This window comes from Xyrauchen texanus, chromosome 20 (assembly GCF_025860055.1).
Source record: "Xyrauchen texanus isolate HMW12.3.18 chromosome 20, RBS_HiC_50CHRs, whole genome shotgun sequence".
NCBI classification, from domain to species: Eukaryota; Metazoa; Chordata; class Actinopteri; order Cypriniformes; family Catostomidae; genus Xyrauchen; species Xyrauchen texanus.
This window is the reverse complement of record NC_068295.1, coordinates 30,271,847-30,297,867: the sequence shown is the minus strand read 5'-3', so window position 1 is coordinate 30,297,867 and position 26,021 is coordinate 30,271,847.

Genomic DNA, 26,021 nt, shown 5'->3' with positions numbered 1-26,021 from the left:
CCCAAGTAAGCTGTTCTTAGTTATCTGATTTTGTTTTTCTCCCCTCGTGGAGTTATTTGATTTCTCTCCTGTTATTATTTTCATTATCTCTACTTTAACAATACCTCTTTCTGAGAAGAACTTTTGTTGGATTTTTGTGGACTTGCAAAGCACCCTTTTTTTTAAATAAATCTACATTGCCTGGACTACTGCCTTGAGTGTTTCGTTTGGGTCCAACTTTACCTCCTCTGTGGCTAAGTGGTAGAACACTCTACTCTCCACATCTGAGACCCAAGTTCGAGCCCAGCTCGTGACACATATGTGTTTTGACCATTACAAATTCTCCATCATCAGCTTCAGTGGTATGGAATCATCGTAAAACAAAACTTAGCAACTACACTGTAGACTGTGGCAACCACAAAGCAATTGAAAGATCCAAATATCCTCTGAATTCTGCAGACCTTTGCTGCAAGTCAGGCAGTGACATCGATTTTATTGTCTGTTTCATGAGATACTGTAAAAAGATTCTCAGGAATCTGCGGCAATTTGGGAGGGCAAATAATGAGTAAGCATATGAAATGAAGATAAAGATGTGGTGCTGGGGGAACACAGGTTTACATTCAGCTACAGTAAGGACGATAAGATCTAAATTGAGGAAGTAGGGCACAAAGAGTCTTTTCTGTGATGTCACTGAAAGCCATAGATCAGAGAGAGTTAATGCTATGCTTTAACACAGAATGAGGCACAATCCATCTGCATCTCTCATAACACTTCCACTACACAAAACACAAACGCGATTTTCCTGCATGTGCTGTTCTTACAAGTAGGTGTCAGCATTAGGCTACTACAACATTGAGCTTGCGGCCTCCAAACAAGGTCATACATGACAGCTGTTAATTGGGATGCAAACACACTCTTTGAACTGTTTGGGTGACTTTGGTTAACCTGCTACAGGGAAAATTTGGGCCAATTCAAACTTTGTTATCTTCAACACTTTCTGTTGAAGGAATAGACTGCAAATACTGTGGGCTTTTAAAACATCAAGGGTTTTAATGCAATTCTCTGTGTATAGGTGAGTGTTGTTATAAGGCACAAATAAAAGAGGTGTTGACACTTTACATTACACTGTCCATGTTACTCATGAACATAAAGTATAATTACAAGTAAGTAACAATTAAGTACTAACAGAGGTAATTACAGGTTTATAGAAAAAAGTTTTAAGGATAGTTAATCCCAAAAATGTAAATTATGTCATCATTCAATCATCCTTGTGTTGTTACAAACCTTTATGACTTTCTTTCTTCTGTGGATCACAAAAGGACATATTAGGCAGAATGTTAGCCTCAGTCACCATTTAATTTCATTGTTCAGAAAAAATATGCGATGAAAGTAAATGGTAAATACAGATCATCATTCTGATAAACAGCATCTTTTGTATTCCACGGAAGAAAATAATGCAGGTTTGGAACAACATGAGGGTGAGTAAATGTTGACAGTATTTCCATTTTCATTGAACTACTACTATTTCTTTCATTACTAACACTACTAGTAACTGCTCAGTAAACAACTGCAGTACTACTTAGTACTGATCAGTGTTGGGTGTATCTGATAACATAGTAATTAGTTACTGTAATCGAATTGCTTTTTAGTAAAAAAGGAATGTAATGCATTACATTTTATATTCTTGTAATCAGATTATAGTAACTGACTATCATTGAAATTAATTATTTTTAATTGCATTACTTGCGCTAAAGCAATATGTATAATACATTTTGTAAGACATATGTCTGTCTGTTAGCGTTTCTGTGACCCCGTTTCCACCTGGTATTAAGATGCATTTCAGTTGACTCAATCACATGTGGTCAGCCCTAAACCCAGGTCTAAACGGGGTCAAAAACGTTATGTGATCAGATCACAAAAACCACATACAAATATGGTCAAAAACACGTGTCCACATCACATTTGAGGCGTAAATGCTAATCCATCCTGTATGAGTCCTGGGCAGCAGTGAAGCACCACTCCACACCTGTCAATAAACTGATGCGCTAAAACAAGAGTTTAAACTTTGCTGGTTGCAAGCAGCTTTAAAATGAAATAACAGTTTGATCGAGAGAAAAAAAAAACGGATACAAATACAATCATGAGAGCTTCACGGATCTTCTTTAGTGTGTCTGATATCAACACAGATGACAAGCACGAACACCTGAAGGTCCTTTAATACAGGTAATCCACTAAAGCAATGGATAATTCTGTTTGACATGTTGCGTTTGTGCTTAGACTAAATTTCAACCACACCTGGACAAACAGCGCACCATTTTTGACCTTTTTAGGACATGGGAGTCAAGGGGATCTGACAGCATCCCTTTGTCAAGTCCAGTGAAATAAAAGCGAGCTGTGCCTAACCGATCGAGCAGTTCATCAATGTGAGGCATTGGATATGTGTCAAATTTAGGCACCATATTGACTTTTCTATAGTCCACACAGAACCGAATCACGCCGTCAGCTTTCAGGACCAATACCAACAGGATAGACCAGTCACTATGGGACTCCTCAATTACCCCCATATCAAGCATTTCTTCAAAGACCATTTGCAATAGGGGCGGGAATGTACCAATACCCCTGGGGCTATTTCAATGTGGTGTTCTATGAGGTTCGTGCGACTGGGTAGAGGCGAAAACATGTCGGAAAACTCTTTTTGCACCCTGGCAACCTCCTTTACTTGGGACAGTGAGAGGTGGTCTACACAAGGAACTGGGGTATTTTGAAACGCTGCTTTTAAATTCACCTCTGGTCTCAGCGCCTGTCACCAACACCACAGGGACTGCCTCTCTCCATAATTTTAGGTGATTTATGTGGTATATCTGCCGTGTTCCGCCTCTATCTGTTCACTTCACCTCAAGTTCTACTCCCCTGACTCATTGTGTTACCTCAAAGGGCCCTTGCCACTTGGCGAGTAATTTAGAGCTCAACGTGGGTAATAATAGGAGGACCTCTTCTCCCTGAGAGAATTCCCACAGCTGAGTGCCCCTATTATACAGCCAGGATTGACGTTATTGAGCCTGGAGCAAATTGTCCTGTGTGATTTGCCCTAATGTGTGAAGTTTTGTTCTCAGTTCAAGAACAAATTGAATTTCGCTTTTACTCTTTAAAGGTCCCTCCTCCCGCTTTTCCCTCAAGACACCTAGAATGCCACGAGGCTTATGCCCATTTCATATTTCAAATGGGGAAAACCCTCTGGAGGGTTGCTGGACCTCTCTTCAAATAATAGGGGTTCAAGCCACTTATTCCAATTTTGCGTGTCCTCGTGTACAAACTTCCAAATCATGTTTTTAAGAGTTCGACCAGGCCATTTGTCTGAGGATGTTAAACACTGGTGCAAATCAATTTAATCCCCAATAATTCGTAAAGTTTGAGGAGTGTACGTGACATAAACTAGGCGCCCTGATCAATCTTCAATAATTTTGAAGAGTGCCTCTGCAACACTGCGTGCTAGGGGCATTGCTCCAGGGTATTGCATTGCATAATCCACCAAGACTAAAACAAAGAGACGCACCCATGCCATCCATTCTATTAGCCCAACGAGGTCCATACCAATTATTTCGAAGGGGACCTCGAACAATGGAAGAGGGCGCAATGGTGCTTTTGGAGTGGCCTGTGGCTTCATCAACTGATATTTACGACATGTAGAACACCACCTGCGTACATCCCAGTGAATGCCCGGGCATTAAAACCGGACCATGACATGGTTCAGTGTCTTGTCTTGCCCTAAATGTCCCACCATCAGATTATAATGAGCCACCAGGAAAACCATTTCCCGGCGGCTTTTCGGAATTAACAACTGGGTTGTATCTGTTCTTGTTTGCGCATCCTGCATCATTCAATACAACCTGTCTTTACTAATTGAGAAGTAGGGATAGGAGTGTGCAACACTGGGTTGAAGCTATTGACCATTAATTGCTGACACCTGGTCAAAGGAATGCTGGAGAAATTCATCTCTTGTCTTTTCCAGAGTTAAATCCCCCATGGGGATTTCCTGGAGGACCATCTGGGTTTTCCAAAAGTTATGCTGACATCGACGGATCCGGCTCTGCCTACCCAGCCAGTGCCGTGCCTACCCCACACTAAACGTTCCTAACACAGGACTCATCCATACACATTCCCTCAACAATTTTTTAAATGCTGGCCAAATTGTTCCCAGAATCAGTGGATAGGTGAGGCAAGGACTAACCGCCACCTCTATTCTATGCTTTTGACCCTGAAATTGGACCGTAACAGGCACTACAGGGTAATCATGAACATCTCCGTGTACACATCTCACCTTCACCCTGCGTGCTGAACCCAATTCCTCCCCTTGATCCAAGCGTTGGTGAATTGAGGTCTGATTACAGCCTGAATCCACCATGGCTTGATATGTACCCCCTTGGATACTCACGTATGCGATACATCCCTGCTCATTCGGGGGCGGCCTGTGGTGCATCGGGGACCCAGGGAAACCCCCCTCCTGGGAAATGGCTTTGGGCCATCACCCCCCTTTTCTGGGGTGTGGGAACAGGGTGAAATGGAGAAGCAGAAGTAGAGAGAGATGGAGAGAGAGAAGAAGTAGGAGGCTCGCTGTCCCCTGAATACGCCGCCAAATGGTTCTCAGCCAGCTGGACTGCCTCATCTAGCAATGCCAGACGGTGGCACTGGACCCATTCCGCTGTCCCCTTTGGCAGCCTGTTGATGAACTGCTCCAGCACCACAAGTTGACTATGTCATCGGCATTGCTCCCTGCCAGTATTCGACAGGCATCATGGAGCTGTTGGGCGAAGGCAAATGAAGCCCGAACTCCCAGAACGACAGAGCCCAAAAACACTGTGGCCAACTGTTGCAGGATGGCTCATTTCAGATTGAAGTACTCCATGACAGCGCTCTCTTTCTCTTTTTGTCCCGAGTTTCGGCACCACTGTAACACTTTTCCAGTTCGCCAGTAAAGAAGGAGGAAGCGGGGGATGGTGATGACAGTTCCAAATTAACTTTTGTTATTTTTAACACTCTCAAAAATGTGATCACATTAGCTCTCTCTCCCCTCTGCACCACCCCACCCCATGCTCACAGCAATACAAATCAGCAGTAAATCAATTGTCACACAGGTGTGAATCCTTTTCCACTCACCTCTCCCGGCCTCACTCTCTAGAGATCGGTGCTCAACCATGCCCCTGCTTCCACAGCATCTTAATACCAGATGGAAATGGGGCCTGTGACAGCTGAAAGGTGTGCGACAATGAATGCGTAGGAAATATAGATATTTTCATTTTGAGCGGAAAACCAAAAACATTTAAAGGAAAAGTGATTTTGAAAAAAGTAAAATAAAAGTAAAATAATTAGTAATTTAATTACTTTTTAGATTAAGTAATTGATAAAGTAATCTGATTAATTTTTAGAGAACCAGTGGCGTGGATTAATTATTTTGAGTAAATTACCCAACACTGGTACAGATGCAACAACACTACAATGTGAAAACTGTAATGCAAAGTATGATCAAATCTCTGAATCAGAGAAATATTATATAAGTATCATACGTATGTGGTGTAATTCGAAAAAGTCACAATATTGCTAAATTTCACATTTACAGAAAATATAATGGGGTCCAGAATTCTGAGACCACTAGTGAAAGTTTGATAGAAAATGTTTCATTACAAATTATATTATAAGCATATTTCACAGTTTGAGTGAAAAGTTACAATGACAAATTAATTGGAAGAAAGAAAAATTGACATTTTATACAAAAGAGTTAAAAAGGTCAATGTCATAAATTACCTTTTTCTTTGATTAGTGACATAACTATCATGCAGAATCTTAAATATTGTACTTAATTTTACGTCATAACTTGTTTTTTTCCCCCTAAAACTTTAAATGAATATAATATAGTATAGTCACAAACTTTTGGACTACAACGTATGATGAGTAAAGTTAGTGGGTGTGATGGTAGCTCTCAGAAGTATGTGTAAGTGCACAGAGAAAATGGCTTAATGCTTGAAATATTAAACATCGTCATACATTATTTCTACATCAGTCAAGGTGAATCCTGACACTTTAATATGTGGTGTTAAGTAACATCTGTCTCTCTCTCTCACACACACACACACACACACACACACACACACACACACACACACACACACACACACACACACACACACACACAAGCAAATGAAAAGGAGGTCAGATACCTGAGACTAATGGTGAAAGTAGTGTAGCAAAGAACACAACTAAACTGAATTAAACCAGAATGCTTCATGGGGGAAAATGTTTCCTCTCTTGCTCATTCAGCAGCAACATTACACAAAGCTTTGCTTTAAAAACATGGGTGGACACATCAATAAGTGATGTAACACTTGGACTAAAGTGGGCTAAAGACTTGACATCTTCCATGATGTACAAGCCTGTAGTGTGCCACTGGCTGAAAACAGCCTTTCTTAACTCAGGGGAAAGAATGCATGCAGGATCCTGAGTTGCTACAGAAGCTGTAGAAATGTTATGCTTGGCTGAAACATTAGTAACAGCTAAAAGTCCCAGTGGATGATGCACTGATGTCTGCACAAACACAGGCATTATTGGTAACACTTTACAATAAAGTTCCATTCGTTACCATTAGTTAATGCATTATGTATTATGAACTAACAATGAACAGTTTTTTTTTTTACAGCATTTATTAATCTTTGTTAATGCTAGTTTATAAAAATACAATTGTTCATTGTTAGTTCATGTTAGTTCATAATGCATTTTCTATATACAACTTTTTTAATAAATATTGTGAAAGTATTGTTCATTATTAGTTCATGTGTACTAATGTTGTTAACTAATGCTAACAAAAGGAACCTTATTGTAAAGTGTTTCCACATTATTTACTCATTCACATTGATTTCCAGTTCTTGGGCCCATACATTTTAAAGATCCATATGAACATGTCTATTAGCTTTGAGGTTGTCTATATGTTAGTGTACTCATAAAAGTTGACAAAATCAACCTTAAGCAGCTATACTCTTTAAAAAAGTCAGTCTCTTTTTGTAAAATGGACTAAAAATATTGATGACAATAGAGCTGGGAAACAGGACAATGTAATCAGATAGCGGTCTTACAAAGACCACAATGCCGATTCCAAACAGACATCATCGACAATATTGGGAAATGGCAATACCATGGATCCGGGAGCATTCTAAATCCCCTCATGGTTTAGAATTCCTCTAGCATCGCAGGATTCATTGTCTTTCAGCGGACAACTGGTGAGACTGCAGACTAGGGATGGGCGGATCGATACTAAAGTATCGATAATTCCGATAGGGATGTGGTATCAAAACTATCGATCCTCACATAAAAATATAGATTCTGTATAGAGTTTTTTTTTAATAAGTTATCTTATAATTTAGATTACATTAATATTAATGCATCATAAGATTCGAAGTGGGGGGAAAAAAAGAATTATAATACCGAATAGGGTAACACTTTATTTTACGTAGTCCTTGATACAGAGTAATTACTTAGTTAATTACTTAGTAATAAACGTTGTAATTACATGTACCAAAATGTAATTAACATGTAACTAAGTTATGGTACAGCCTGTACTTACAGATTGTAATTACACACATGTAATAGGCAGCTACTGTTACACATATGTAACAGGCCGAGTCTGTTACATACGTGTTACAAACTTGGTACACTGTAATTATGTAAGAAAGTACTTAGTACCACACAATGTAACAAGAAGTACTTAAATATATTAGGCTACTAAGGTCTGCAGTTACACATGGCAAATGTGTACGTTTTGTAGCATTACATGTATGTAACATAAAATAAAGTGAATCAAGATTGTACTTAAGTGGACTTCATGTGTATCTACATACCTTATCCATCTTAAATAACCCACTAGTTCACCGCTAAAATACATGCATTAGCTTCTTTATTACATTACAATTACAGAAAATTACACAGGTATAAGCTACGTAAAATAAAGTGTATCAAGACTGTACTTAAGTGGACTTCATGTGTATCTACATACCTTGTCCATATGTACCTTAGTTTGAATTAACTCTCTAGTTCACAGCTTAAATACATGCATTAGCTTCCTAATTACACTGCAACTACAGAATATTACACAGGTATAAGCTACGTAAAATAAAGTGTATCAAGACTGTACTTAAGTGGACTTCATTTCTATCTTACCTTATTCATATGTGCCTTAGTTTGGGTAAACTCACTAGTTCACAGCATAAATACAAGCAGTAGCTTCCCAACTACATTAAAATTACAGAATACTGTATTTTAACTCAATAGTGTAGAGTTGAATTGATGTGGTTACCCTTTCCATCCACCTGCCTGCACACAAAAGTCAAATTGTAAATTTATTTTTTTCCCCTTCAAATACAACATATAATTAGCAATGTAATTAGGAAGCTAATGCATGTATTTAAGCTGTGAACTAGAGAGTTAATTCAAATTAAGGTACATATGGACAAGGTATGTAGATACACATGAAGTCCACTTAAGTACAGTCTTGATACACTTTATTTTACGTAGCTTATACCTGTGTAATTTTCTGTAATTGTAATGTAATAAAGAAGCTAATGCATGTATTTAAGCTGTGAACTAGTGAGTTAATTCAAACTAAGGTACATATGGACAAGGTATGTAGATACACATGAAGTGCACTTAAGTACAGTCTTGATACACTTTATTTTACGTAGCTTATACCTGTGTAATTTTCTGTAATTTTAATGTAATAAAGAAGCTAATTAGGGCTGGGATAAACGATTATTTTTTAAACGATTAATCTAGCGATTATTTTTCCGATGCATCGATTACTCTAACGATTCATTTTTCCAGTCCGATTCGATTTCGATTCGATTATCTACCCATGAATTTACTAATAGCAATTTATACATGTTGATTTACATATCTGAATGAAAAAAAAACATTAATTCCTTAACATTGCAATATATGTTTATTGCTCTTAAAATTCCAAAATAAAAGACTATACAAGTGCAAAGTAATGCATTCTTAGTCAGAGTTAGCATTCAATAAAACCTTGAAGCCTTGAAAACACATAGGCCTAGCTTACTGAAAAAGTGCATCTTGTAATTCTTCTTTCAGATTAAAATAACAACTTAATGTCTAGCATTCAATAAAAAAATAAAGGTCACCCAAAATACTTGTTTAGAGCAATTGAAAGAAAACAGTAACCAATGTAAACTTGAGGGCTATAAGCTAATACAGAAAGTGCTTTTCCAACAAAAAATAAATAATGAAAATAAACATTCAGAATTCAACATTTATGGGCCTAGCTTACTGAAAAAAAGCATCACATGCAAATAACAACTTACACTTTCCTTTCACCTTAAGAATAGTGTGTGTGAGTGCGCGCGCGCGCCGGGTGGCGCCTCTTCAGGTGCTGGTGCATTGCCGTGGTGCTAGAATGGAAGGCCATCTCCATTTTGCAAAGACGACATATCACGGAATTGTTTACTTTTAAATGAAAGAATTCCCATACTTTTGAGGAGCGAGTGCATGCCGCCTTGCACTTCTGATAGTCTGAGGAGCTACTCGTGTTGCTACTACGCTCCGGCGCCGCCATCTTTGTTTTGGGTCTGACGAATCGACGCGCATATTTTGCGTCGACGTATTTTTTGCGTCGACGTCATCGCGTTGTCCCAGCCCTAAAGCTAATGCATGTATTTAAGCTGTAAACTAGTGAGTTAATTCAAACTAAGGTACATATGGACAAGGTATGTAGATACACATGAAGTCCACTTAAGTACAGTCTTGATACACTTTATTTACGTAGCTTATACCTGTGTAATTTTCTGTAATTGTAATGTAATAAAGAAGCTAATGCATGTATTTTAGCAGTGAACTAGTGGGTTATTTAAGATGGATAAGGTATGTAGATACACATGAATTGCACTCAAGTACAATCTTGATACACTTTATTTTATGTTACATACATGTAATGCTACAAAACGTACACATTTGCCATGTGTAACTGCAGACCTTAGTAGCCTAATATATTTAAGTACTTCTTGTTACATTGTGTGGTACTAAGTACTTTCTTACATAATTACAGTGTACCAAGTTTGTAACACGTATGTAACAGACTCGGCTTGTTACATATGTGTAACAGTAGCTGCCTATTACATGTGTGTAATTACAATCTGTAAGTACAGGCTGTACCATAACTTAGTTACATGTTAATTACATTTTGGTACATGTAATTACAACGTTTATTACTAAGTAATTAACTAAGTAATTACTCTGTATCAGGGACTACGTAAAATAAAGTGTTACCCTGAAGGGTAGCATGGCAGGGAACTATTTTTTCTTCCGCTCATCTTGAGGTGCAGAAATGCTAAAATACACCAGCAGTCAGTCAGTGCTCACCCTTTCAGTCATAACACTCGTTCAAATAGGGAGCAGTGCTTTCCTGAGATAATGACAGAAAACTGCATCTGGAGTTATTCACACTAAGTAATGACGAATCTAGATGTGACATGTATTTTAATGGGCTTGTTTGACCATTTTTACAGACTTATTTAAATTCAGAGTTGTTAAAACATTGATAATGATCCGTAATCCTCGTAATGAATGATACCCTTTAAATAATGAAAACTTGCCATGGCTTTATTTTTTTTGTGGCAGTAACAAAGTTTTTGATACAATTACTGTAGTATACATATGGTAACTTGGTTTTAGTAATAGTAACCATATAATTATATATGGTTTATATTTGGTTTGAGGTTTTATATGTGGCTTATACCAACTAATTATTAAAGGGTAAACAAAGTAGCCCAAAAAATGTCTGTTTAGGTCCATAAATATATATAAAAATTAAGTAATAATAAAGCTAATTTTATCCAAAGAATTCGTAAAAGTTCAATTCAATAGGAGTATCGGTATTGGCAGCGATATCGGCGATAATGGCCTAAAAGTACTTGGTATCAAATCGAAACGAAAATAAGTGGTATCGCACATCTCTAATGCAGATGCATACTGAGTTCCTAATGTGATGGGTGGATAGCGCGTGTGTCGACACGGGAAGACACTGGTACACTTGTTTGTTTATTTAGCTCGTTCGAACGAAGAGGCCATTTGTTGGTTTTAACGGCCACACCATTCCCAAGCAATGACTCAGGCTTGCAACAGGTTGGGATTATTAAAACTAAGAGTGTGTGTGGGCCCACATTACATATTTGTTGTCTAGTTAAATAATTTGAGGTATATTGATTATATTTTGCATTTTGATTTCTGTTGTTATAGTACCTTAAAAGAGAATTGCATTACTGTTTCTAACTGGCACAAATTGAGTACTGATATTTGAGTATTAGGTGTTGGAATTTTTGATCTGAGAGGATCAAAAAGTGATTTTGTGTGAAAGAAAATACACAAAGGACATTCTGAAATTTCATTTAATTCTTCCAATCTTGATTTATAATACTTCAATCTTTAATCTTTTTTTGTGTTAAATAAAATTACTTGTTAACTGATAAGAACTCACATTTTTGTGATTTACATCAACAGTTTATCAGACAGACTATCACACAACATTTTCATGCAAGTAAAGTGATCAGAGAGGAAAAGGGTAGGAAGTAGATTATTTCAGTCGAGAGACACATCCTTAGAACCCTGTGCTCCACCCATTAAAGGAGAGGGTAGGGGGCACTACACATATCTTTTTTTTTTTTTGTACTCTTAAACATGTTTCTAGGAAAACTATGATTATAAAAATTATAAGGTTTATGCATATTTTGCATTAGGGAGTAATTTGGGAAAATGTAGCAAAATTGCTGTGCTGGGCATTTAGGGTTGCAAAATTTCACTACTGTTTTTTTAAAACAGTACATTCAACTTTTCAATTCACAACACAATTCACAGATGTATATGACATTTGTTTTCTTACAACTTGTAAGGGTAAACTCATAAACAGTTAATAACTTTAAATCTTTAAAACAGTATTCTTTGCAAAAGGTCATCTGAATATTCTTCAAATGTGAAGAGTTTACATTTTCCATTTTCTTTCATGTTTTCAATTAAAATGACTACTGTGTGACCATTTATATATTGCAGACATTCTTAGTCTTTTGGCTTTTTTCACTTGCAAGGTGTATGAGATGACCATAATAAAAATGTATCTGTGAGGTAATAAAATCTTTGAATGCATTATCTGACAGTCTGGAGGAATTGAATCGTCAGGGTGGGGGTGGCGGTCTGTTAGGGGCAATGTCAATAGATACAGGGGCGTGGTCAGAAATGACTAATGTATGATGTGGTATGTATTTGGTAATGCAGTGTAGTAATTTATTATCTAACAAAAATAAATACATTCTTGAAAATGTATGATGTACATAGGTGTGAAATTTATGAATAAGCCTCGCCTTGAGGGTTTTTACATTTCTAAGGGTTGGAGAGTCCCAGTTGTGAGGTGTAATTTAGCACCACATTGGCTGACTTGGATAGAGTAGACTGGCTGGGAGAGGACCTGTCGAGGGATACATCTTGAACAAAGTTAAAATCCCCTCCTATAATTATGTGGTGTTCATCTACATTTGGTAAGCTTGAAAAAAAACTTAACAAAAAAAGTCATAATTATCCCATTTGGGGGCATATATGGAAGCTAGGATTATTGGTATGTTGTGGAGTTTGCCTGAGACCATGACAAAATGGCCATTTGGATCTATAATGGTCTCTGTAGGTTCAAACATAAAATTTTTATGAATAATGATAGTGGCCCCACAAGCTCCCACGAGGCCGGATGGCTCCCTGGGCTGAGTCGGGCAGTGGGGTTATGAGGCGGCGATGATGTGGTTGAGCATTCGTCTGAGGAGAGGGAAAGCGGTACGTCTTCACCCCTAGGTGGTTCTTATGGCTACCAGCTGTTTCTTGTTGCAGTAATCCTGGAAGAGCGATAAAAGAGGAGCCGATGCCAGAGGAGAGAGAGATACCCAGCAGAACAACATGTTTGTGTGAAAGAGTGTGTGTGCTCAAAAGTAACCTGACCTTGAGTTATCGTGTGTTAATAAAAGAGTGAAAGAAACCTGTTACCTGAACCCCGCTTCCTCTGTCCCAGAGCCATATAGAGAGAGAGTTGCGACAACTCCATTGACTCCAATGGAACGTTTTTTTTACAGCAATGGCGGCTCGTGGAGCCTCTCAATAGTTCCCGGAAGTAGCAGCAAACACATGCCGCACCGTAGAGATGCAGCAGAACAAACCGTTTGCGACGCACTTTTAAAAGGTGAGACGTTTAAAGAGTAATATTATCTTATTCTGTATATTATCAGTACATCTAAATAAAATTAACTTGTAAATTAAAACCTTATAGTTGAGTATTACTCATTAAATTAGGAGATAAGGGATGTTATCGGATAACTAACAGATTAGGCAAGGATTGGAGCTGGATAAAGTTAGTAACGAACACCCTCTTAATTGTAAAATCTGTTCTCTTGATTCATTATAACAATTTAAAATAACTGTTTTCTATTTTAATGTATTTTAAAATGTAATTTACTCCTGTGATGCCAAGCTGAATTTTCAGCCTCATTACTTTTGAATGGCAGTTTATATACGAGTATGCTTAAGTTGTTTTAAAGCTGAATATATTGTGTGTATGAATAAGTATTGTAAGAATTATACATTAGATATATAATATTTATAATACATAAATAATTATATTACTATATATAGAATTGTAAGAATTGTAAACAATAAGCTTCATTTCACTAAAGTTTACATTTACGTAACTACTGCTAATAGTTAATAGTTCATTGACCCATTGTGCGGTGCGAGCTGGAAATCACCTGTCACCAGCCTGTCTCTGTACTATCTGAAAAGTCATAAATATGACATTAGTTACCATGAGATTAGTGAAAACAATGAGCATGAGGTAACATAAAAAGGCAACAGAAACCCTAGCCTGAAATAAGTTGAGGCAAATAACGGTAAGCGAACACTAATCCTCAAATATTAGCTGATTTGATCTTTAAAAAAACAACATCCTGTAAAAACATACTCATGCTACATACATATGTCGGTGTGTTACATAAATATATAAAATAAATGCATTTATTGAGTAATTACCAGAAATCGCAGTTCTGTCACTCTACTCTAACAGTTTGAAATGCCCGCCAAAGCACTTCCTGGAACTATCTGAAGTCTACGTGAATCACGTGACAATCAAGCATTTAGAACTTCCGTTGTCGCAACTCTCTCTCTATATGGCTCTGCTCTGTCCTACACCATACAGACCTGTTACAAGATGATTCGATTTGATCTAGAAATTTTATACAGCTTTATACAGTACATGTCACTGAAAAGACTGTAACTTTAGGTGACGAGGAGGAGGACATGGCCTGGCCGAAAATATGGACACTTGGCGCTGAATCAGCCCAATTAGCCAGGAGAGGGATAAAGAGGAGCCGGCAACGCCAATTCAAGAGAGAGAGAGAGAGACACACACAGCCGCTGTTATGGCGCCCTCCTCCTCGTAACACTCCTCCGTCACACGATTCAGGCCGAAAAAGCTCTGGCATGACGTACTCCCCTCCCTAGAGGGGAAGTGTTGCCCTTCCGGCCGTCCTACCGCTGGCAGGTCTTCTCCGCCTCTCTGGAGACTTGGTAGATGAGGGGAGGGAGAGGGAAAGCGTGAGGGGGGGGGGACAGAGAGAGAGTGAGAGGAGAGAGAAAAACTTGCTAGCCGATCCCCAGACACGCCGTCGCCTTTTCCTCAGCCACTCCTCCGGCCTCTGGCGGACAACAGCCACTCCTCCCCTGGCGGACGGCAGCGAGTCATCCGATCCCTGACGGATGGTAACTGCTTCTCCGTCCCCTGGCAGACAGCAGCTGCAAGGACTCCATGACAGCGCATTCCTCCTTCATCTCAAGTTTCAGCACCAATGTAATGGGTAAAGGATGGGCAAGGAGATGGTGGGAACCGGCTGAGCAGTCAACGAAACTGTAATTACATAAATTAACTTAAACAACCATAAACACACACACAGTGGTCACGTGTGTTTCTCTCTCGAACTGATGTCCCCGGCTAATCTCTATCCCTCTCACACTGACTTTGCCGATTCAGCACTGGGTGTCCATCGTTATGGCCCGGCCTTAAGAAATGTAACATTAAAGTTTAAAAAAATGTATGCTGTCCAAAATATTCAGCTTCCAAAAAATCAAGCTACCATCAAGCATATTTTCTGCATATTTGTCTAGTCTAAATTCAGATGTCAATTAAGTACAAATTTTAAAATGACCACGCTGACTTCCACTTAAGACAACAATTTATTCCAGGGTTTCTGCAGTAAACAGCATTCTGAAATGTCATGTAACACCCAGGTTTCTCCTCGAGAATGCAGCTTATGTGGTGTAAACACATAAGCAGCATTCTAACAGGTTTTTGAGGAGTGCACATATATGGATTTATTTCAAATAATGACCTAAGATAGCGATGATTTGGCTACATCTTATCTTGATAAAGACGCACTTCTACTGTATGTGTCATGGCCAAAAGCAAACCTTGCAGAAGTTGATAGAAGAAAAAGCCCCAGCAACCACCTGAGCAAATAAAATTTTCAGAGAAAACTCTTGCAGCACGCTGCAGTGAAATCGGCTTACAAACTGAGAAAATGTCAATGTTAGGCAAAGAAAATGGTACACATGTTCGATTACATTCAAACAGAGGTGGGTAGTAATGTGCAACATTTACTCTTACATTTACATTAAAGTTACATTTATTTGAGTAAAATTTTTTGAGGGGGATTACTTTAAGAGTAGGTTTAAAAGTGGGTACTTTTTACTCTCACTCAATTAAATTTCTAATGAATTGTTTTTACTTTTACTTCTTAACAATGGGCGGTGTTCATGTCATTACATTACTGGGTTTGAGTTAATGTGTAATTTATTGAGAGATTATTGAATGGGACTTTTACAAGAGAGGAAGTTCACACAGCTGTGCATGATGACACAGACTCTCACTCAAGTCCTCACTGCTGCAGCATCAAACTCTTCAAAGTGGAAATCTTTCTTCCCTCCACACAGTGAAAAAATTATAGTTTCATCATGCAATGCCTTTATTTAATACCAAGACAAGCTGATATTTCAAAATTAAAATCACAGCTTCAATTTAAGTCAGCATGCTGAGGTAAGTTTTGGCTCTAATGCTAACATGGGCTTTTCTGTGTAATGTGATGGAAATTTTCATGGTGATAATGGGCACTTATGACATCTGTTTTTAAGTGTACACTTTTAAATAAGTGCAGCAATATATCAGTGCGCTTTGTCCCGCATCTCATGATCTGTATTTACACATTTACTGGAAACTATTGCAGTTACTTCGGGCGGATTAATTGTATAAATCCACGTAAACGTCCAAGTTAAGTGTATATGCCTTTTGCTCTGCTGTTCGAATGATTGATAACAGGAGCGCGAACAGACAGTATTTCTGTGTGTGCACAGCAAGGGGTGTGATGCAATCGTATGGCGAAGAGAGTGGCTGTGTCCGAAATCGTTCACTCATGCACTAACACTATATGTTATTATGTTTTTTTTATCAAGTAATTACTTTTCAAAAAGTTATTTATTACATTCAGCTTGAAATAAAACTTTGCAGGAGTGAAGGAAGCAGTAAACTCCCAGCTGGTACGTCTTCCCCGTGGTGAATTGTGTGCAATTAACTGTTGTTGAGTGTACATCAAATGTATACTCGAAATTAGAGTGCATTGTGGGTTAGAATGAGTGAACAAAAGTAGGGAAGAGTGCCTCATTCAGAATTCAGACACTCCTACAAAATGGCGAACACGAAATAGTGCACTATATAGTGGATAGGGGGTGGTTTTAGACAGCAAGTGTTACACGACCGGGGTTGGTGCCCTACGCTCTAGGCTGCGTTTAGAGGGCGGCGGTACTGCTGTACAGACCTAATGATCTAAACTGCAACTACACTGAAATAAGAATCCACACAGGACATATTTTTCACTAGAAAAATGTCTAGCAAAAATGTCAAATATTGATCTGTTTCTCACCCACACATATATCACTTCTGAAGATATGGATTTAACCACTGGAGTCTTATGGATTGCTTTTATGCTGCCTTCATAGGCCAAAAAGCACATAAAGCTAAATTATTCTTCTAAAAATCTTATTTTGTGCAGAAGAAAGGAAGTCATCCATATCTGGGATGGCATGAGGGTGAGTAAATGATGAGAGAATTTAAATTTTTTGGTGAACTATCCCTTTAAAGTGATAGCTCAGCCATAATTTAATATTTTTCAGCATTTCCCTAACCTCATGTGTCAGGATAAATAGAGTACCCAGATGCAGGTATCAGTTCAATTGATATTTAATGAATAATTGAGTGATAAACACAGCAGGCAAAAAACAGCAAGCGAATTCCAATGGTGAAGATAATGACAAAGCTTGGCAGACAATGACTGCAGTGAGGTGGGATGATGAAGGTAGAGAAGACCAAATGCAGAGAGTACTGAGAAAGATTTTAGACAGGAGCACAGGAAAACAGGTACAACATAAATCCAACTAACAAAAACAAGAAATAAACGTGCATGTGAGAGAGAACAAAAAGCACAGCACACGAGAATAATCCGACAAACACAACTAACACAAAGGGTTGCTTATAAAGGGGAAAGGAGATAGCGTGCAGGTGTCACTTTAATTAGGCAGCGGCTGGTAATAAGCGTTGATGAGAAAACCGCCGCTTTATTAACGCCACACCCGCAACAAAACGAACGAAGACACACTAATCAAACCGGGGCTGAATCCTCCCATGACATCATGTTGTTCCAAACCCGTGTGACCCTTTGTATTATGTGGAACACAAAATATATGAGACAGAATGTTAGGGACTGACAGTCTCGGTCACCATTCATTTTCAAAATATGGGGGAAAAAATACTGAGAGTAAATACAGGTCCTTCTCAAAAAATTAGCATATTGTGATAAAGTTCATTATTTTCCATAATGTAATGATAAAAATTAAACTTTCATATATTTTAGATTCATTGCACACCAACTGAAATATTTCAGGTCTTTTATTGTTTTAATACTGATGATTTTGGCATACAGCTCATGAAAACCCAAAATTCCTATCTCAAAAAATTAGCATATTTCATCCGACCAATAAAAGAAGTGTTTTTAATACAAAAAAGTCATCCTTTAAATAATTATGTTCAGTTATGCACTCAATACTTGGTCGGGAATCCTTTTGCAGAAATGACTGCTTCAATGCGGCGTGGCATGGAGGCAATCAGCCTGTGGCACTGCTGAGGTGTTATGGAGGCCCAGGATGCTTCGATAGCGGCCTTAAGCTCATCCAGAGTGTTGGGTCTTGCGTCTCTCAACTTTCTCTTCACAATATCCCACAGATTCTCTATGGGGTTCAGGTCAGGAGAGTTGGCAGGCCAATTGAGCACAGTAATACCATGGTCAGTAAACCATTTACCAGTGGTTTTGGCACTGTGAGCAGGTGCCAGGTCGTGCTGAAAAATGAAATCTTCATCTCCATAAAGCTTTTCAGCAGATGGAAGCATGAAGTGCTCCAAAATCTCCTGATAGCTAGCTGCATTGACCCTGCCCTTGATAAAACACAGTGGACCAACACCAGGTGCTGACATGGCACCCCAGACTATCACTGACTGTGGGTACTTGACACTGGACTTCAGGCATTTTGGCATTTCCTTCTCCCCAGTCTTCCTCCAGACTCTGGCACCTTGATTTCCGAATGACATGCAAAATTTGCTTTCATCCGAAAAAAGTACTTTGGACCACTGAGCAACAGTCCAGTGCTGCTTCTCTGTAGCCCAGGTCAGGCGCTTCTGCCGCTGTTTCTGGTGCCTGTGCACAGTGGCTCTGGATGTTTCTACTCCAGACTCAGTCCACTGCTTCAGCAGGTCCCCCAAGGTCTGGAATCGGTCCTTCTCCACAATCTTCCTCAGGGTCCGGTCACCTCTTCTCGTTGTGCAGCGTTTTTTGCCACACTTTTTCCTTCCCACAGACTTCCCACTGAGGTGCCTTGATACAGCACTCTGGGAACAGCCTATTTGTTCAGAAATTTCTTTCTGTGTCTTACCCTCTTGCTTGAGGGTGTCAATGATGGCCTTCTGGACAGCAGTCAGGTTGGCAGTCTTACCCATGATTGCGGTTTTGAGTAATGAAACAGGCTGGGAGTTTTTAAAAGCCTCAGGAATCTTTTGCAGGTGTTTAGAGTTAATTAGTTGATTCAGATGATTAGGTTAATAGCTCGTTTAGAGACCCTTTTCATGATATGCTAATTTTTTAGATAGGAATTTTGGGTTTTCATGAGCTGCATGCCAAAATCATCAGTATTAAAACAATAAAAGACCTGAAATATTTCAGTTGGTGTGCAATGAATCTAAAATATATGAAAGTTTAATTTTTATCATTACATTATGGAAAATAATGAACTTTATCACAATATGCTAATTTTTTGAGAAGGACCTGTAGTGACTCAGGCAAACATTCTGTCTAATATCTCCTTATTGTGTTACATACAGGTTTGGAGCAACATGATGGTGAATGGAAAATTTCCATGAATGATAATGATAATAATAATAATTCTATAATGCATGTTAAATATGTATTAAGTAATGGAATATTGGGTCCGAGTTAACTTTATATTTGGCATTTGTGAAAGTAATGAGTTACTCACTACTTGAGTACTCTTTTAATTCGATAATTTCTTACTCTTACTCAAGTAATTATTTATGTTAGTACTATTACTTCTACTTGAGTATTTTTTTTAAGTAATTGTACTTTTACTTGAGTACAGTTTTTGTCTACTCTACCCACCTCTGCATTCTAAGAACCTATCAGCTTTTACCATAAACCAATTGGCTTGACGTATCACATGTAAGCAATCTGATTGGCTAACAGATAACAAGTTTAAAGAACCTATCATCTTGAGCCATTCAGAGTTTCATGCCTGAACTTATGCTGCATTCCATTCAAAGTCTATTCAATGTGGGTTATTCCTACTTGACAGCTACAGCCAAAACCAGGAAAATGCTGCATTCAGAGGCTGTATACTGAGGTAGAAAGGCACATCTGAATCCCGTCTACTGAGATCATTTAATCTGATAAATGTTTCCGATATCTCTGATCTCCGACCATAAAAGCATTCGATTGCCATATGCTCAGAAGATGACATGTAAGGAAACAATACTGCGATGCTCCTATCAGACAACCTGAGACATCTCCTTGCAACCAAACTGATAAAGTGAAAAAAGGAAAATTTGGTCAATATTAGATAAAATATGAAAACATTTTGTACTATTAATCACACTAGTGTGCTTTAATGTTTAACCAGGAAGTTTGTTTTGAAATGCTTTTATTTTGTACAAATATGGCACTTAGTCACACTTGTGGTGTTCTCGGTCAAAAATGACCTGCCATAGAAAATGAATGGAGAGATCAAAAATAAGAGAAAAATTGAGTGTTCAGAAGTATGTTCATCCATTAGATGAGCACATATGTGTATGTGTGCTTGCAAACATAAAGGCCTCGGACCTGTGCACATGCACAGACACGCGTACATACACAAACTCTGCTTCTTTTCCACAGAGATTAACTTTATCCTACCCTGAACTGCATCCAACATCTATCCAACATTATCACACACACACCTGGACTTTCTTTGCCAATAGACCCCTCTCCAGTAGAATATTGTGACCCTGTGAATATTGTGACCCTGTGACCCCTCTCCAATAGAATATTTCTTTAATTCTTTACTTTTGTTTTGGAAATTTCATGCACTCACAAAGAAGCAGATCAATGGCTGCTTTTCTACTATTGCGCCAGTGCGAGCCAGGGCTATCAACTGGCTAACCGGGGCCAATTGCTGGTGCTAACGTCACACACCTCGCCCATTTCACAAGCAAAATGGAAGCTCAAGGTATCCTTTTATCTAGTTATCTAGAATATTGAGTTTATATTGAATGTAACATTAGCTAGCTAGCAAGATAAATTAGCGATAACAACACATTGACTGTAACTACCATGATATCCCGAGTGGTCTCTCTCTCTACTAATAGCAGGACGAGGTCCCAACACAGCGTCTATGAAAATTCACCAAACCATGGAAGGTCATTTCTTTGGGCACTGTTTTGTCCATTGTTCATTTTAACGGATTTGTACTTCGCCCGCATTTTTTTTTCTTTCCCCGAATTGGTACAGTTGTGTACTGGATACATATCCTGACAAGTTTGGCAAAACACCACCTTTGACATTGTACATGCCTCAATCCCTGGTTGGCCATGTTTGCCCTGGTTCATTTAAAAATATATGTCGTCTTTTTTTGTGATCTTCCCCATTAAGTATCAATGGCCATTTATTTTGTGACCGGGAACATCACAGGTGTGACTTTTTGCCATTTTTTTTTTTTCTTTTATCAAAAGTGCTTCAAAACAATCTTCCCTGTTAAACAATAAAACAAACGAGTGTGTGTGTGTGTGTGATTTTTATAGCATAGATGTTTTCTTGTGGTATTTAATTTAGTCAAAATTACACACAAGGATTTTTTTTATTTTATTTTTTTCACTCAAAGACGAGGTGCATAAAGTCAGGCCTATGATCAATAAGTTCCAAAAAAACATTTTTAAAGAAAACAAGTTGACAAAAAGATCTAATCCAATATTTGGGAATAATATAGCATAATGGGACATTTATAAGCTATTTTTAATAGGCAGGTCATTTTTGACTGAGAACATCACAAGTAAGACTTTGTGCCATTTTGTACAAAATAAAAGCATTTCAAAATAAACTTCCTAGAAAAACATGAAAGCACACTAGTGTGATATATAGTACAGGACTGTTTTCATATTTTAATTAATATTGACAAAATAATCAAATAATGGTTTTTTTTTCATTCAAAAAGTGCATAAGCTCAGATCAATGAGGCCTATGATCAGTAAGTTCCAAAAAGAAATACAAAACCTGTGCTTATTGAAAGACATGTTGACAAAAAGGTCTAATCCCATTTTTGGTTATAATATAGAATAATGAGAGATTTATAAGCAATTTTTAATAGGCCGGTCATTTTTAAACAGGAACACCAAATGAGAAAAAAAAAATTAAGACAGTAAAAGGGTTAATAAAAGTTAATTTTATCACTAACTTTGTACATCTCCCTGGATCTGGGTGCCAACATGTTTGTGTGATGTCACGCACCTGGATCTCGGCAAATTTTGAGTTGATGAGTTGAATGAAACACAGCATTAGTCATTTGTGATCTGAAAGGATCTAGTCTGCAGTCGGAAATGTCATGATAAAGGGTATCCCTGTGTTTCGATAAAAGACAGAAATCCCAAAAAGATTAAGCATTTTGTGTTCATAAATAACTACATTGGGTTTCCCCTGTCTTTCAAGGAAAAAAATTACTCAGGCTCTCTGGCCGCAGAAAAGGAAACTCTTTGATCTCGTTGTAACATAATCATTATTCAACTAATAACTGAATCTGTCTTCAGACGTAATCTTGCTTATGTATCTCAACAAACCACATTGAGTGAGTAATGAGATCCTGGGCATATATCCTGCAAGATTTGTTCATAATTATTTGATGAAGCAAGTGAAAAATTCACCCAATTTTGCCAGCTGAGGTGACTTTAGTGGAACTTCTTTTTTTTCACTAAACCTGTTGTACTAATTTATTCATTAGAAATTCATTATATTCCTGTAATTACAGATGCATTTTTAAATAATTATGAGAACACACAAATTTCTTGATATTAATTCACTTTTTATCATTTGTATTAAGGCGAAATAAAATAAATCTTAGTCTCTTTAAAAGAAAAGTGACACTTATTAATTATTTTGTATAGAACAAGAAATATAAGACATTTTCAGATTATGGCAGAGGCCTCATCTTTGTGCTACTTTTGCCTCAAAAAACATTAAATGTTGTATGGTAGATAACTTTCTTGAGTTAAAGGAGAACAGAACAAGACTGAAGTTGTAATTTGCCAAATAAATACTGTCAGTGATATCACTAACAATTTCGGGTCCTTGCCTGGAATGTGCATAGTCCCAAACATTAATAACCCACAATAGTGTCCTGGCCTAATTCCCTCCATTGGCTCTTATCTATCATGGCCTTCTAAAAATCCTCATCCATTAATTGGCTCTTCTTATGTCTCATACACACTACACGACTTTCAAAGACATCGGATCGTGGTACCGGTCATATTACACATATGTCTGTTTTGTCATGGAAGTTGCAGCATTTTCAAATTACATAAGGAATCTGCCATCGGGGTGAACACATTACAAAACATTTCACTATTGACGAATCCCCGACGACTCTGCCTGGACTCCAAATTACATTTCATAACAGAGTACATGCGAGAAGTGATATGAGATACGAAAACTAATGCATGATCATATGTTATGCATTTCAGAATATGATGTGTATGTTTTTAATTGCCTAAAGGCATCATATATTTTATTAGTTACAATATGAAAAATTACCTCCTACAGAAAAATCCACCTATTTGCTTACCCAACTGTCCAAGAGAATTGGCAATTTCTCTCCAACTCTTCTCTTTCTCCACCCGGTTGTGGTACATTTCAGATGAAACATCAAATAGGCACTGGTGCTCCTGCCAATGTTCCACAAATTTTTCCTCCATTTCTTCAGTCCAATGAGACTTTCTTGATACCGGAGCCATATTAGTTGATGTTCCGTTGCAGGTACATCAGGACTCCTCCCACTGAAACTTCCTCTGCCCTTTTCTTGCTCTCTCATTGGCTGTAGGTCAACGCTGCAGATGTATTCAGTCAAAACATATTTCACATTGCGTGATTTGGAATCGCAGACAGGTCCAGATATTTAACATCCTAGATATCTCGCTGACATCGGCGATGTGTCTGCGCTTCTCTCAAATCGCGCCTTTGTTGGTTCATACATTGCGATCGAGCACCGATTTTCCTACGATTACAGGCTTTTGTTGGCGTTCTCCACAAAACTGTCAATGAGGGCTTAATCATGTAGCGTCAACTCGGCATTAAACTCCTTTCTTCCTTAAATTAATTAGTTAATTTGAAATATCATTTTTCCAGGGTAGGGCTATTAGCCTGTCTGGATGATTCTCACAAAACCTGTCAAGAGAACGTCCTGGTAATTTTCAACCCAAAATATAATATGAAATGAAGAAGAAAGAAATCATGTTTTGCCTAAAGAAAATGAAGCCTACATTTAGGACCAATCTGATTTTTTGTATTGTTATTTGAGATTTCTTTGCATTTTTACTTTGACTATTTCCAATGTTTTCAAAGATAATTCTTATTAATGGTGCTCTAATTTTTTCACTGTATTAATGTAGAAAAGACCCTGTTGTAAAATGATTTTTTTTATTCAATTCAGTGAAAATGAAAGGCAGTTCCAAGATAGTTCAACTATGCTGTATAAATACTGTGTCATATAAATAATATATCATTTTTTCACATTGCGGTAATGAAAATATCATAATGACCATCTTTTTCGCATTGAGGTATAATGAGAATTTGGGATAAAATGTGCATAACTGTCATGAAAATAATAATCTTAATGGACCTAAAAAAAAAAAAATTGTATTTGCAAAATTGAAATTCTTATTTATTTCTATTGATTTTTAAATAAAATAGGACCAGGGAATTTGCTTGACAGGTTTCGTGAGAATAATCCGTCTTAATGTTTAATAATCTGAATTTATTTAAACATGCTTTCATCTCTTCTCACTTTGATTATTGTAATGTTTGTATAAGTGAGGGTTAAAGATGATTGTCCCTGTTGGGTTTATAGAATGAGCAATAAAGATGTATGATATTTTCTAGGTTCAAATATTTCTTCATCCAGCTTCATATGCAAAGAAACTATAAGTAAGCCATTCGTATATTGATTCCCCAGAAAAGTGTAGACATTGTGGCACTGAGGCACTTTCAAAACATTGTTCTGTTTGTTTGAGCATCCCAACCAATCAGACAAAGCAACATTGGTTCAGTCAATGCAACGTGTTTTGGGCAGGACTATCTGTCCAATCAATGTCAGAGTGCTCGTCAAACTAATTTGAAAATTGTATTTTTTAAGTTACGTTTGGGGACGTTGGTGGTTCAGAAGTTACACACTTCACCTTTAAGGCCTCCAATAAAATGGATACATTCAATTTATGGACGCACTGTATTTATTTATTTTTTAGTAAGAGTTGTTATTTTGTAGTCTTTGTTCGTTGCTTGTCTTGTAGATTGACTTTAGTGAGCTGCCTAAACTGTCTTCCTAGAGAGTATTTTGGGGCATAACAAATAAATGCAAATTGTTTGTTTCAAACTTATGCTGTCATCAAAAGATCGATAAAGCAATCCCACAATTATGACAAGCTTAATGAAAAAAATGATGAGTGTTTTAATTTTAATTCAGTACTAAAATATCTCGATAGGAAACATGCCAGATATTATTTCACTTAATACCCACATGTAATATGTATTTGATTCAAATGTAGAATTTTTGCTTCTATATGCTAGTGTCAGAATCAGCTGTTAGCTTTTGGTGAGTCTGTCATGTTGGTCATTTGAGGAACAGTATTTTTTAGATGCTCTTGTCTAGTTTAAGCAGCAGAATTTTGTTGCATTTGGAATTTGGTCTTTAAAAATGAAAGCCAATGGAGAAAACATCATAAAAACAACAGCAACCTCAAATGTACCACAATAAAGGAACATGCTTTGGACATATTCATATTCAACTGAAGTTCTTTCCTGTAAAAATCTTGTATGTTGTGTATGCGTCAGCTAAATTGTTAAATCTTTTTAGACATAAGCTTTTGAAATTATACTTTGTTTGTATGCCAATCAAGAGATAAGATGTGGCTAGCATCAAAATAATCAGTTTAAAAGTCCCTTAATTGAGAGATAACCTTTCATCCATTACAGAATCATATTACCATTTAGACCAACATGTTCAAAGAGATGCCCATTGGAGATTTTAAAAGACATTCTCATAACGATGATGCCAAATTTACCAAG